General features: G+C 40.9%; 1 pseudogene; it reads left to right on the top strand.

The window, feature by feature from the left end:
* The first annotated feature begins 2955 nt into the window (after positions 1 to 2955).
* On the top strand, positions 2956 to 6964 carry LOC114622367 (annotated as a pseudogene).
* The last annotated feature ends 5921 nt before the right edge of the window (positions 6965 to 12885 follow it).

Raw genomic sequence — 12885 nt, 5'->3', positions numbered from 1 at the left:
CCATCACCACTTTGGGTGACTCACTACCATCCATAACTCCAATTCTAGGGGATCTAATGCCCTCTTCTACACTGCTTTGGTAACTACTGGCACTCACAAGTATGCATGTGTGTGTGTGTGCACGCACACACACACGTGAGTACATGTACACTTAAACATAAAAATTAAATTAAAAATGTGTCTCGATCATAAATACTTGAAAAGATTATGTGTTTTGTCACCTTCTATCACATAAAGCTCACATAATCCAATTTGAGTGGATAGACTGTGGCTATAAAATGGCTACTTACCACCCACCCTCTAAAGAAGGCGGCCAGCCGCTGAGTCTATAAGCTGCCAGTGAGCTCCCACTCCTGACGGTCTTCTTTCTAGAAAGGAAGTTGCATTCCAGCTTACTGACAACAAACGTAACATGGCAAGAGTGGTTGTCATTCAGAATGAGGTCACAAGCTGCCCATGCTTGTTCTTGCCTGCTTATTTAACAGAGGCAGATGTCTTGTTGCCCGCAGAGGAGCCCTTAAGGTGGCAGTCTTCAGCGACTGTGTCCTGCCGCCAGCCAGGCTATGGAGCATTGAGAGAGTCCTCAGAAAACAACCCTGGAAAGAATTCAATGGCAGTTTTGTCTTGAGGTCAAAGCTCACAGCTGAGCTCTACCTAGATTTCCAAAGTCAGAGACTTTGTTTCAGCTGATTAAGCCTCAGGGTAATTCTCTGTGTCTCATTAGGAAAAAAAAATGCATACTTCTGCCCAGGGTTCTTACTCTTAATGACTGTCTACTTAGTACCAAGGGGGAGATGACCTGTGTTTTCAATAGATTCTTTAACGTCTCAGGAGAAATAATACATACCCACAAAAATGTATAGAGGCAAAGAATGAAAAGTTTAAGTAGCCAGTAGAAAGGAGTGGTTGTCTGAGTTGTCTGAGAAAGTATTTAAATTTAAATCACGGTTGAGGGTTATAAAGTCAAGGAAAAGGATAAATTTAAAGGGAAATTATTAAAGCTGGTAAAATTGAGATCAATAAGTATATATATATATAAACCAAGAAACATACAAAAAAAAAAAGAACTTTTTTTTTTCTCGAATGTGATCATGTGACCACATGTGGAGTTTTGGAACAGACTTAAGATGCAGGTTTTGGAATTTTCTGCCGTCGTCTATCTCTGTGTAGTAATACCCACAAAGAGACTTTTATACAAAAAGAGAAATCATATAGACTAAAGCAACGAATGACGCTATTTTATTTCATTCACCTAGCAATTTTAATTAGAAAAATTTTAATTAGAAAGTTCCTGGAGGCTTGATGAGCATATGAAGGAGAGGCCTTTGTACTTGCTTCCAGGTGAGCATCCTCAGTCCTACAGACCCTCACAGTGTCTTCTCTACCCACGGTCTCCTCCTCATCCACTAAAGATCTACACTGCTTGATATAAAAATGCACCTGTAGTAGACAGATATTTTCCATGTTATCCTTCTCTAAGTGCACAGGAACTGTTAACAGCATACTGAGAATAATAAGAAAACAGAGATTAAATTGTTTGGGATTGTGTATACAACTCTGTGTAAAGGCTTCTTTTGTCTTCCAATGGGGACTGGAATATCTCAGAGCTCTGAAATCTGAGTTACCTAGTGCCTGCGGGTCCTGAGGATGACTCTAGCTCCAAAAGGAATTTTACTATGTGATCTTTTGGATATATGTCATGTGGAGAACACGTGTTCCTACTGGTGTTGAACTTTGTACAAATTGGTAAAGAAACAATTTGGCGATATGTGTGTAAGAAGGTTTATACCGTTTTGACTTAATGTATCAGAAACTTCCCTTGACAAACAGTGCTTTGAGGAAGACATAAGGACAGACAGGCACGTGACGGCGCCCCATCTACAAAGGGCAGGATGGGACAGAGGTACAACCTGAAGTGATTTAGTACACAGAGAGGGAAACCTTTTAAAATGTGAAAACATACTTCGGTTTAAAAAGAAACATGAAGATGGCAACCCAGTGTGGTCAATCACATTACATTACATTAAATAAAAAGATTTGAAGACGAAGCAAGTTTTTAAAATATAGTTATACATTTCCAGTTCAGCCATTGGATGTATTGCAAACATGTATATACTAAGAAGAGACAACAAATGATATACAATACTTCATTTCCTGGTTAGATAAGTAGGTATGGCTTATCAGGTCTTTTCTTTAATAATTATGACATTAAGAATATGAGTTATGCTAAAGGTTGTTTTTAAAGGGGCACACGTTTCATCTGCTACAATAAGCATCAGGGAAAAATTACAGAGTTTTGTATTTGTTGCCAAAATTTAAAAAAAAACAATTGCATAAAGTTTATTTTTAAAGAATATTTATGTGCTCTAGGGAGATATTTTATTATTGTATTCTTGAGTACAGTATACATGTCAAATATTGTTGAAATAATAATTTGTTGGTTTCAAACAAATTGCACCTGAATGTGACCTTCTAATCACTTGCTGATAAGATTTTAAAGCATAAATGAAGTTTATATCTCTCCAATGTATCAAAACTTTCCCTTAGAGTCAGTGTTGAAGGTTTGTTTGGTTGAATTTTTTTTTTCTTTTGAAAAATGCTGGTCAGAACTAAGAGGTGACACCATTTCAAAAGCACTAGAATGGCCAGTTTCAAAGAGATAGAAAACAAGTATATAAAAATGTAGGAAAATTAGAACCGTCTTCACTGCAGGTGGAAATTTCAATGGTACAGCTGCTTCATAAAACTAGAAATCCAACCCTCCGCCAATTAAGTTAACACTGTCACATGATTCCATAATTCCAGATCTTAAGGAGATATTTGCATATCTACATTCACAAAAGCCAACAGATGTAAGTGATTCAAAGTGTGCAGAGATGAATGGCAAAGAGAACATAACACACTAGAATACTGGGCAATTTTAGAAATAAGGCGGTTAGGAGGATAATCAGCAACATGGAGAATGCTGCCCCTCCTGCAGGACATAGTGAGGTGAGCCAGTCACAAATGACAGATACCACATAGGACTCAATATGAAGAATCCTAAGTAGTCAAAATTATGAAAATGAGGAATGGAAAAGTGGTTGAAAAGAACTGGAAATAAGGAGAAAAATAAGTGTTTAATGAGGCTAACATTTTAGTCCTAAAAGATGAAACTCTAGTCAAAAAGGAGTCTAGAAATCTGGGTATAATAATGAAATGTAATTAAAAGTGCTTCATTATGGACGGAAAGTAAGATCCAAGAAGATAAATGCCATGTTACATGGCTATAAATGCAGTTTAAAAAAATCACACTACTCAAACTGCAAGAACTTATGTAATAATAACACACACCTAGACTAATAAAAGCTCCAGCGTGTCAACTTGTAGTGTAACTGATGGTCTCTCATCTCAGTTCCAGACAGCACGTCCTATCCTGTCCCGGCCCAAGCTGCTGCTCCAGTCTGCGGGTCAGGGTCTAGCAAGAAAGAGAGTGAGGATAGAGGGGAAAGAGACGCCAAGAATAGAGACAAGACAGAGAGTCTGATCAAGTCTCATTTATTGAAAGGAAATCCTGGGTATTTATACGCTTTACCACATGCCTTGTCCTCGTGGACAAGCACAGCTGAAGGCCCTTTGTCATGTGCCTTGCAGCGTGGATATCACGTGCACCTTGCAGCTGAGGGCATTAAAAAGCAAAACAAGATATGTGAGAAAAACAAGATGTTTATCAAAGTGTGCTCAGCTGTTGTAGGCTGTTGAAAACAAGTCTCTTGTCAGGGTATATGGCCTGAGATGGCTGCAAAGATGATAGTCGCTTTCTGCTAGGAGTCGACTCCCAACACTCTCCCCCTGTTCCCGTCCACCACAAGGGAGAACAGCAGCAGGCTATTTCCAGAAAAAGGTATATGAGCTGGAGGGTGCTTGGTCCAGTGGCAGACAACACCTCTGTGGTTAGCAAAGAAACCAGGGAACCGAGGTGAAGGGGACCCAAGTTTGGCTGTCATGGCGTGGCAAGGAAAAGGAATATGACCTCGTTTGACATAGTAGCAACAATGCCCTAGAACAAGGAGTACTTCCTGAATGCCTACGATGTGGATTTTCCCATGCGTCTCTTTATTGAGACTTCTGAGCCTCATCCTCTGGTATGGAACCTAGGCATTTGCTATGTCAGAGACCCAACGTGGTGCCTTTGGGCTTTTTCCCACTGGGTCACACCAGGGCCTCCAGATGTTTGCACACTCTCAGCCCTTCTCCATTTTTTTTTTTTTTTTTTTTTTTTACCAAGTAGCTGAAGACATCGTGTACAGGGTAGCAGGAGACTTGAGACACATTTTCCAGTGGTCAGCCACTGTGGTGTCTGCTAATTCAGCGGGTTCTTCCTGTGTTCTAGTGAAGCTTGGGCTCTTAGTTCCTGGGAAGGTAGTTATAAAGATTTGACTTTCTGGGGAGTGGGCATAGACTCGGAACTGAGATCTGCTTATGTTCCAGTGTGTTCTGTGTCCCTTTTGTGTGTCTTGTTCTCTGCTATTTTGAGAATTGTGCTGAGGCACCCATCCCCCCACCCCCTGCCCCGGCCCCGTGTTTTGTGCCTGGTGTCTAGATTCCACAGAGTCCTGTGAGGAATTTGGAGCCATGACTGGTACACTGGTGCTCAAGACCCCTAGCCACTCCTCCAGCCTTTTCCCCCACTCCCCCAGGCTCAGGGCAACTATAAATAGGCTCTATGACCAAAGTTCTGTTCATAATCATGAATTCCTCTTGAGGACTTCCACCCCCACCCCAGAACATCTGACTTCTAATGTTTTCTAGCTTTGGGGGATGCAGAGAAAGAGAAATATTTATTTTAGATAAAAAAAAACCCTTCCAATTTTACATGGTCTTGGCCCTTCTCCTGTCTGTAAAGACATTTTCCCATAACGAATAATATTCATGAGCTGAAGGAAGGAGTTGATTTAAAAAAAATCAGGAAGATACTTCATTTCTTTTTAGCTGATATTTAGAAAGCAAGAGAGACATGACTTCTATTGACTGACCCAGTGGATATCTGCATAGGCTGTACTGGTGTTGGGGAGAGGGAAAAGCCTAGTGGATGGCACGTGTCAGAATCTGTTCCTGTCATGTCAGAGCATCAGCAGGTTACTAATGCATGAGAGAATAAGCTCAGAACATGAGGAGCTGGAAAGAGACAGCAAGCCCTCTGGAGAGGTACATGGTGTGTGAACAACATCCATAGCCTGTGTTTCCACTACATGCATGTCTGACACATGCAGCTGTGTTGCACCTACAGATATCGTATAGAACCTTAAAGATAATCTGATGTAAAGATATTATTATAAAATAACAGAATAATTTTATTTATTTTGCTGTTCTCTGGCTTCTGAAAACATTTATGTGTTTTTCCACATACCCCTTTATTATGAATTCATATATATTCACATGTATATGAATATATATGTGCATGTATATATGTATATGTACATGTTTTACCTTATTTAATAAATATTTAGAAAAATATATTGAGATATTTATTTCACTTTTATTACATGCATTTTAATGCATTGCTCTATAGTTAGGCAAAAGTGTAAGGATTTTTATCTTTCTGTTTCTAGTGTCATATGATTTGTGGCTATATGTATAAATGTGGTATCAGTCTCCTTCAACTAAATATTTGTAAATGTATACATTACAGAGTCCCCTCAAGTACTATTGAAAATCAAAAACCCATATCAACCTTACAAACACACTACCTAGAAGACCTCGGTTGGGTTGGTCAGTCAGTGCCTATTTCAAAGGTAAAGGACCAATTTTTTTATACCTATAGTTACATCTATTGAGTAAAGACATTTGGTAGTTAAAGATTCTTTAAAAAGATGTGCCTATTTATGCAGGGATAACATATTGAGCCATACTGTAGTGTGCTCTCTTAGGTACAACCTCCTGGCACTGTCTTTTTATGTTAGTTTTCAGGCTCAGTTATAAATTCATACACAGCTTCTTTCGAGCTTGCCCTGAACTCAGCACGTTTACACACTCCATCGTGCGACAAATATTTTTGACTCACGTGGGTCGGGATCATCATGAACCTGAGGAGAAGTAGGCATTGAAGCAGCTGGTAGAGGATTTGCTGCTGAAGATGCAGGCAGATGCTGGTATCAAGGAAGGAAAGTTAGACGTTATCAAAGTGAGGAGGTCTGCTGCTCCCTGCTGTGACCCAGAGGAAAAGGTTCTGCTTCAATTCAGAATCCAGCTACACCATCCAGTCCAGACTGTTTAGGACCCCCAACAGATAACAGCACAACAAAGAAGGCGTGTCTAAGGAGAGCCTTAAGGAACACAGTTGAGAGCGCCTAAGAGACATGGTTGCGAAGATGGGATTGGAAGAGAGCAGGGCCCTGTCAGATCAGGTGAGGTCTGAAAGACAGAGGACACCTAGGAAGATGGTGATGTGAAAAAAGAACAGAAGGGCGGGGCTAGAAAGAAAGCTGGGGCCAAGAGCAATGAACATCACTCAAGGCAGATAGGAAGCAGGCAGGCTAGGGAAGAGAGTGGAAGCGCTGAGGAAGAGGCTGTACAGAGTAGAGCAAAGGCGGAGAGAACCACAGGTGCTAAACGCCAGGAGGAAAGTGAGACAGCAAAGAGGAGAAGAGCGAGCATGGGGAGCCCAGATCGAGAAGCATCAAAACTGGGAGAACAGCCTGGGAGAGAAAGAGCTGTAAATTGGGAGGCTGAGGGGAGGCTTGGGAGACAGTCAGGAAGAGAAGGAAGGTGAGGTGTGTGTGTGGAGGGGGGGTGGGGAGGTGGGGGGTGGGGATGGGGAGCAAGAAAGTAGTGGGAACAGCAGTAGGAAGAAGAGCACTCAGCGAAGAGAAAGAACAAGGACAGGATCCGGGCTGAGAGTGGGAGAAGGCAGAGCACAAGCAGTGGGTATGATGGCAACAGCACACGGGTGCAAGCAGCCACTCAAGGCAGCCTAGGCAGGTAATGGTAATGGTAATGGTAATGGTAAGATTGGTACGGATAGGGAAATTATCCTCTCAAATCTGTTCTCTAAAAGTAAATAGCCAGGATTGGCTATGAGACTATAGGTCTTCAACCCCGTAAGAAATCCAGAATGACTGAATTAACTGAAATTATGGGAAGCACAAAGCATAGCTTCTAAAACTTAGCCAATTTATAGAGACCACTGAACACCAGACAGTCCCTATACTACAAAATGGAGCATCCAATCTTCAGCCTTCTGGCCCAGGATCCTCTGACAGACCTAGTAATGTAGAATTATTAAGGGCTGATTACTTCTTCAAGCTGGTTACGGGCATTGAGATATTAGAAGAGGGGCGGGGGGAAGAGTAAATTGATAAGCCTCTGATGTCTGTGTCTTCACTGCATCCAGCTGAAATTCTAGGACATCAGAGGTTTGAGCAGGTCTGCTCAGCTTGCTTGATGAGTAGATACACCAAGGCTGTGTATTCTGCAATATGTAATTCTTTTTTTAAAATTATTTTTATTGGATATTTTATTTACATTTCAGATGTTCTCCCCTTACCCCGTCCCCTCACTCCCGCCCAGGAATCCCTTATCTCATCCTCCCTCCTCCTGCTTCTATGAAGATGTGCCCCCACCTACCCCCCCACTCCCACCTCCCCACCCTCGAATTCTCCCACACATAGCTTCCAGCCTTCATGGGACCAAGGATCTCCTCTCCCACCTATACCTGACAGGACCATTCTCTCTTGCATATATAGCTGGAGCCATGGGTCCCTCCCTAAGTGCTCCCAGGCTGGTGATTTAGACCCCGGGAGCTCTGGTTGGTTGGCATTGTTGCTCTCCTCATGGAGTCCCAAACCCTTTCAGCTCCTTCAGTCTTCACTCTAACTCCTCCATTGGGAACCCTATGATCAGCTCAATGGTTAGCTGTGAGCATCTGCCTCTGAATATGTCAGACTCTTGCAGACCTCTAAGGAGACAACTATGTCAGGCTCCTGTCAGCATGTACTTCCTGACATCCATATCAGCATCTATCTTTGATGACTGCACATGGAATGGATACCAGGAATGGTCTGCAGGCGGCCCTTCCTTCAGTTTCTGTCCTACACTTTGTCTCCATATTTGCTCCCTTGAGTATTTTGTTACTCCTTCTAAGAAGGACTGAAGCACTTCCACTTGGTCTTCATGAACTTTATGTGGTCTGTGAGTTGAATCTTGGGTATTGTGAGCTTCTGGGCTAATATCCAATTATCAGTGAGTGCATACCATGTGTGTTCTTTTGTGATTGGGTTACCTCACTTAGAATGATATTTTCTAGTTCCATCCATTTACCTAAGAATTTCTCGAATTCATTGTTTTTAATAGCTGAGTAATATTCCATTGTGTAAATGTACCACATTTTTTTTTATTCATTCCTCTGTTTAAGGACATCTGGGTTCTTTCCAGCTTCTGGCTATTATAAATAAAACTGCTATGAACATAGTGGAGCATATGTCCTTGTTATATGTTAGAGTATCTTCTGGGTATATCCCCAGGAGTGGTATAGCTGGGTCCTCTGATAATGATAAGTCCATTTTCTAAGGAACCGCCAGACTGTTTTCCAGAGTGAGTGTACCATCTTGCAATCCCACCAACAATGGAGGAGTGTTCCTCTTTCTCCACACCCTCGCCAGCATCTACTATCACTTGAGTTTTTGATCTTAGCCATTCTGACTGGTGTGAGGTGGAATCTCAGAGTTGTTTTGATTTGCATTTCCCTGATGACTAAGGTTGCTGAACATTTCTTTAGGTGCTTCTTGGACATTCGAGTTTCCTCAGTTGAGAATTCTTTGTTTAGCTCTATACCCCATTTTTAGATAGGGTAATTTGGTTGTCTGGAGTCTAATTTCTTGATTTCTTTGTATATATTGGATATTAGCCCTCTATCAGATGTGGGATTGGTAAAGATCTTTACCCAGTCTGTTAGTTGCTGTTTTGTCCTATTGACAGTGTCCTTTGACTTACAGAAACTTTGCAATTTTATGAGGTCCCATTTGTCAATTCTTGATCTTAGAGCAGAAGCCATTGGTGTTCTGTTCAGGAACTTTTCTCCTGTGCCTAGGTATTCGAGGGTCTTCCCCACTTTCTCTTCTATTAATTTCAGTGTATCTGGTTTTATGTGGTGGAGGTCCTTTATCCACTTAAACTTGAGCTTTGTACAAGGAGATAAGAATGGATCGATTTGCATTCTTCTACATGTTGTCCTTCAGTTGAATCAGCACCATTTGTTGAAAATGCTGTCCTTTTTCCACTGGACAGTTTTAGCTCCTTTGTCAAAGATCAAGTGACCATAGGAGTGTGGGTTCATTTCTGGGTCTTCAATTCTATCCCATTGATCTTCCTGCCTGTCTCTGTACCAATACCAAGTAGTTTTTAGCACTATTGCTCTGAAGTACAGCTTGAGGTCAGGAATGGTGATTCCTACAGAAGTTCTCTTATTGTTGAGAATAGTTTTCACTCTCCTGGGTTTTTGTTAATCCAAATGAATTTGCAGATTGCTCTTTCTATCTCTATGAAGAATTGAGTTTTGATGGGGATTGCATTGAATCTGTAGATTGCTTTCAGCAAGATGGTCATTTTTACTATATTAATCCTGCTAATCCATGAGCATGGGAGATATTTCCATCTTCTGAGATCTTCTTCGATTTCTTTCTTCAGAGACTTGAAGTTCTTGTCATACAAATCTTTCACTTGCTTGGTTAGATTCACACCAAGGTATCTTATATTATTTGTGACTATTGTGAAGGTTGTCATTTCCCTAACTTCTTTCTCAGCCTGTTTATCCTTCCAGTAGAGGAAGACTACTGATTTGTTTGAGTTGCTTTTATATACAGACACTTTGCTGAAGTTGTTTATCAGGTTTAGGAATTCTCTGGTGGAAGTTTTGGGGCCACTTAAGTATACTACCATATTATCTGCAAACAGTGACATTTTCACTTCTTCCTTTCCTATTTGTATCCCTTTGACTTCTTTTTGTTGTCTAATTGCTCTGTCTAGGACTTCCAGTACTATATTGAACAGGTAGTGAGAGAGTGGGCAGCCTTGTCTAGTCCCTGATCTTAGTGGGATTGCTTCAAGTTTCTCTCCATTTAGTTTGATGTTGGCTACTGGTTTGCTGTATATTCCTTTTACTATGTTTAGGTATGGGCCTTGAATTCCTGATCATTCCAAAAGTTTTACCATTAAGGGATGTTGAATTTTGTCAAATGCTTTCTCAGCATCTAGTGAGATGATCATGTGGTTTATTTCTTTGAGTTTGTTTATATAGTGGATTACATTGATGGATTTCTGAATACTGAACCATCACTGCATTCCTGGGATACAGCCCACTTGATCATGGTGGATGATTGCTTTGATGTGTTCTTGGATTCCGTTGGCTAGAATTTTATTGAGTATTTTTGCATCAATATTCATAAGGGAGATTGGTCTGAAGTTCTCTTTCTTTGTTGGGTCTTTGCGAGGTTTAGGTATGAGTGTAATTGTAGCTTCATCGAACGAATTGGGTAGTGTTCCTTCTGTTTCTATTTTGTGGAACAGTTTGAAGAGAATTGGTATTAGGTCTTCCTTGAAGGTCTGATAGAATTCTGCACTAAAACCATCTGGCACTGGGGTTTTTTTTGGTGGGGAGACTTTTAATGACTGCTGCTATTTCTTTAGGGGTTATGGGACTGTTTAGATGATTTATCTGCTCCTGATTTAACTTTGGTACCTGGTATCCATCTAGAAAATTATCCATTTCATCCAGATTTTCCAGTTTTTTTGAGTATAGGCCTTTGTAGTAGAATCTGCTGATTTTTTAAATTTCCTCAATTTCTGTTGTTAAGTCTTCCTTTTCATTTCTGATTTTATTAATTTGGATACTGTCTCTGTGCCCTCTGGTTAATCTGGCTAAGGGTTTATCTATCTTGTTGATTTTCTCAAAGAACCAACTCCTGGTTTTGTTGTTATTTTGTATAGTTATTTCTGTTTCTACTTGGTTGATTTCAGCCCTGAGTTTGATTATTTCCTGATGTCTACTCCTTTTGGGTGTATTTGCTTCTTTTTTGTTCTAGAGCTTTCAGGTGTGCTGCCAAGTTGTTAATATATGCTCTCTCCAATTTCTTTTTGTAAGCACTTAGAGCTATGAGTTTTCCTCATTTTCATTAAATTCTAAAATTTCTTTAATTTCTTTCTTTATTTCTTCCTTGACTAAGTCATCATTGAGTAGAGCATTGTACAGTTTTCACATGCATGTGGGTTTTCCAATGGTTTTGTCATTATTAAAGACCAGCCTTAGTCCATGGTGATCTGATAGGATGCAAGGGATTATTTCAATCTTTTTCTAGCTGTTGAGGCCTGTTTTGTGACCAAATATATGATCTATTTTGGAGAAGGTACCATGGGGTGCTGAGAAAAAGGTATATTCTTTTGTTTTAGGATGAAATGTTCTATAGATATCTGTTAAATCCATTTGGTTCATAACTTCTGTTAATTTTACTGTGTCTCTGTTTAGTTTCTGTTTCCATGATCTTTCCATTGCAGAAAGTGGGGTGTTAAAATCCCCCACTATTATTGTGTGAGGTGCAATGTGTGTGCTTTGAGCTTTAGTAAAGTTTCTTTTATGTATGTAGGTGCCCTTGCATTTGGAGCATAGATGTTCACAATTAAGAGTTCATCTTGGTAGATTTTTCCTTTGAAGTGTATGAAGTGTCCTTCCTTATCTTTTTTGATTACTTTTGGTTGAAAGTTGATTTTATTCAATATTAGAATGGCTACTTCAGCTTGTTTCTTGGAACCATTTGCTTGGAAAATTGTTTTCCATCCTTTTACTCTGAGGTACTGTCTGTCTTTGTCACTGAGGTGCATTTCCTGTATGCAGCAAAATTCTGCATCCCCTCTATGTATCCAGTCTGATAGTCTACGTCTTTTTATTGGGGAATTTAGTCCATTGATGTTAAGAGATATTAAGGAAAAATGATTGTTGCTTCCTATTATTTTTGTTATTAGAGGTGGAATTATGTTTGTGTAGCTATCTTCTTTTGGGGTCGTTGGAAGATTACTTCCTTGCTTTTTCTAGGTTGTAGTTTCCTTCCTTTTTTTTTTTTTAACAGATCTTGCCTCGAGTTTATTTGTAAAAACAGCATAGGACACTGGTCATCTGCAAATAGTGTGTGGGTAGGTGTGTCAAGGCATTCCATCTGTCTTCACGTTGGCAGGAGCCTTTTCTATGGGGCCTTCACAGGGGCCTGGGCACCTTTGGGAGCCTGGGCTGGAGCTGCAGCCTGGGCCTTAGCTGGAGCTTTGTCCTCTGCCTTGGTTTGAACCTTGGGCTTTGGTTGGCAGAGCCTACGACCCTTGGCCATGTAGCTTCGAATCTGCTTCCCAAGCTTGGGGTGAGCGATGAAAGCCAAGCGGCTGAGTTTGCGGCTGGGGCCCTTTGGCATCTTGGACTCGATGGCCTGAGGCTTCACAAGGGCCTTGATGGCCTCTGCACATGCACTTACTGCCTTTGCATTGTTGCCCTGCATCTTCTTCAGGCCTTTCTTGTTGTGCTTCTTGGCAAAGCGCATGTTCCTCAAGAACTTGGGGTCAATCCCCTTAAGAGACTCGTATCTTTGTGACCGGGGTTTCTTGATGCCATTTCTGTGCCATTTGTGGGACTGGTTGTGTGTGGTGTGGTTCTTGTACTTGGCCATGTCTGCACGGTAACCCTCTGCTTCCGCAGCGCCTGGGACCGGAAGCTGTAGTTTCCCTCCTTATGTTGGTGTTTTCCATCCATTATCCTTTGAAGTGCTGGGTTTGTGGGAAGATATTGTGCAAATTTGGTTTTGTCATAGAATTTCTTGGTTTCTCCATCTATAGTGATCGAGAGTTTTGCTGGGTATAGTAGTCTGGGCTGGC

Source organism: Grammomys surdaster, unplaced genomic scaffold, assembly GCF_004785775.1.
Source record: "Grammomys surdaster isolate TR1022 unplaced genomic scaffold, NIH_TR_1.0 188, whole genome shotgun sequence".
NCBI classification, from domain to species: domain Eukaryota; kingdom Metazoa; phylum Chordata; class Mammalia; order Rodentia; family Muridae; genus Grammomys; species Grammomys surdaster.
This window is presented reverse-complemented; position numbering and strand designations above follow the sequence as displayed.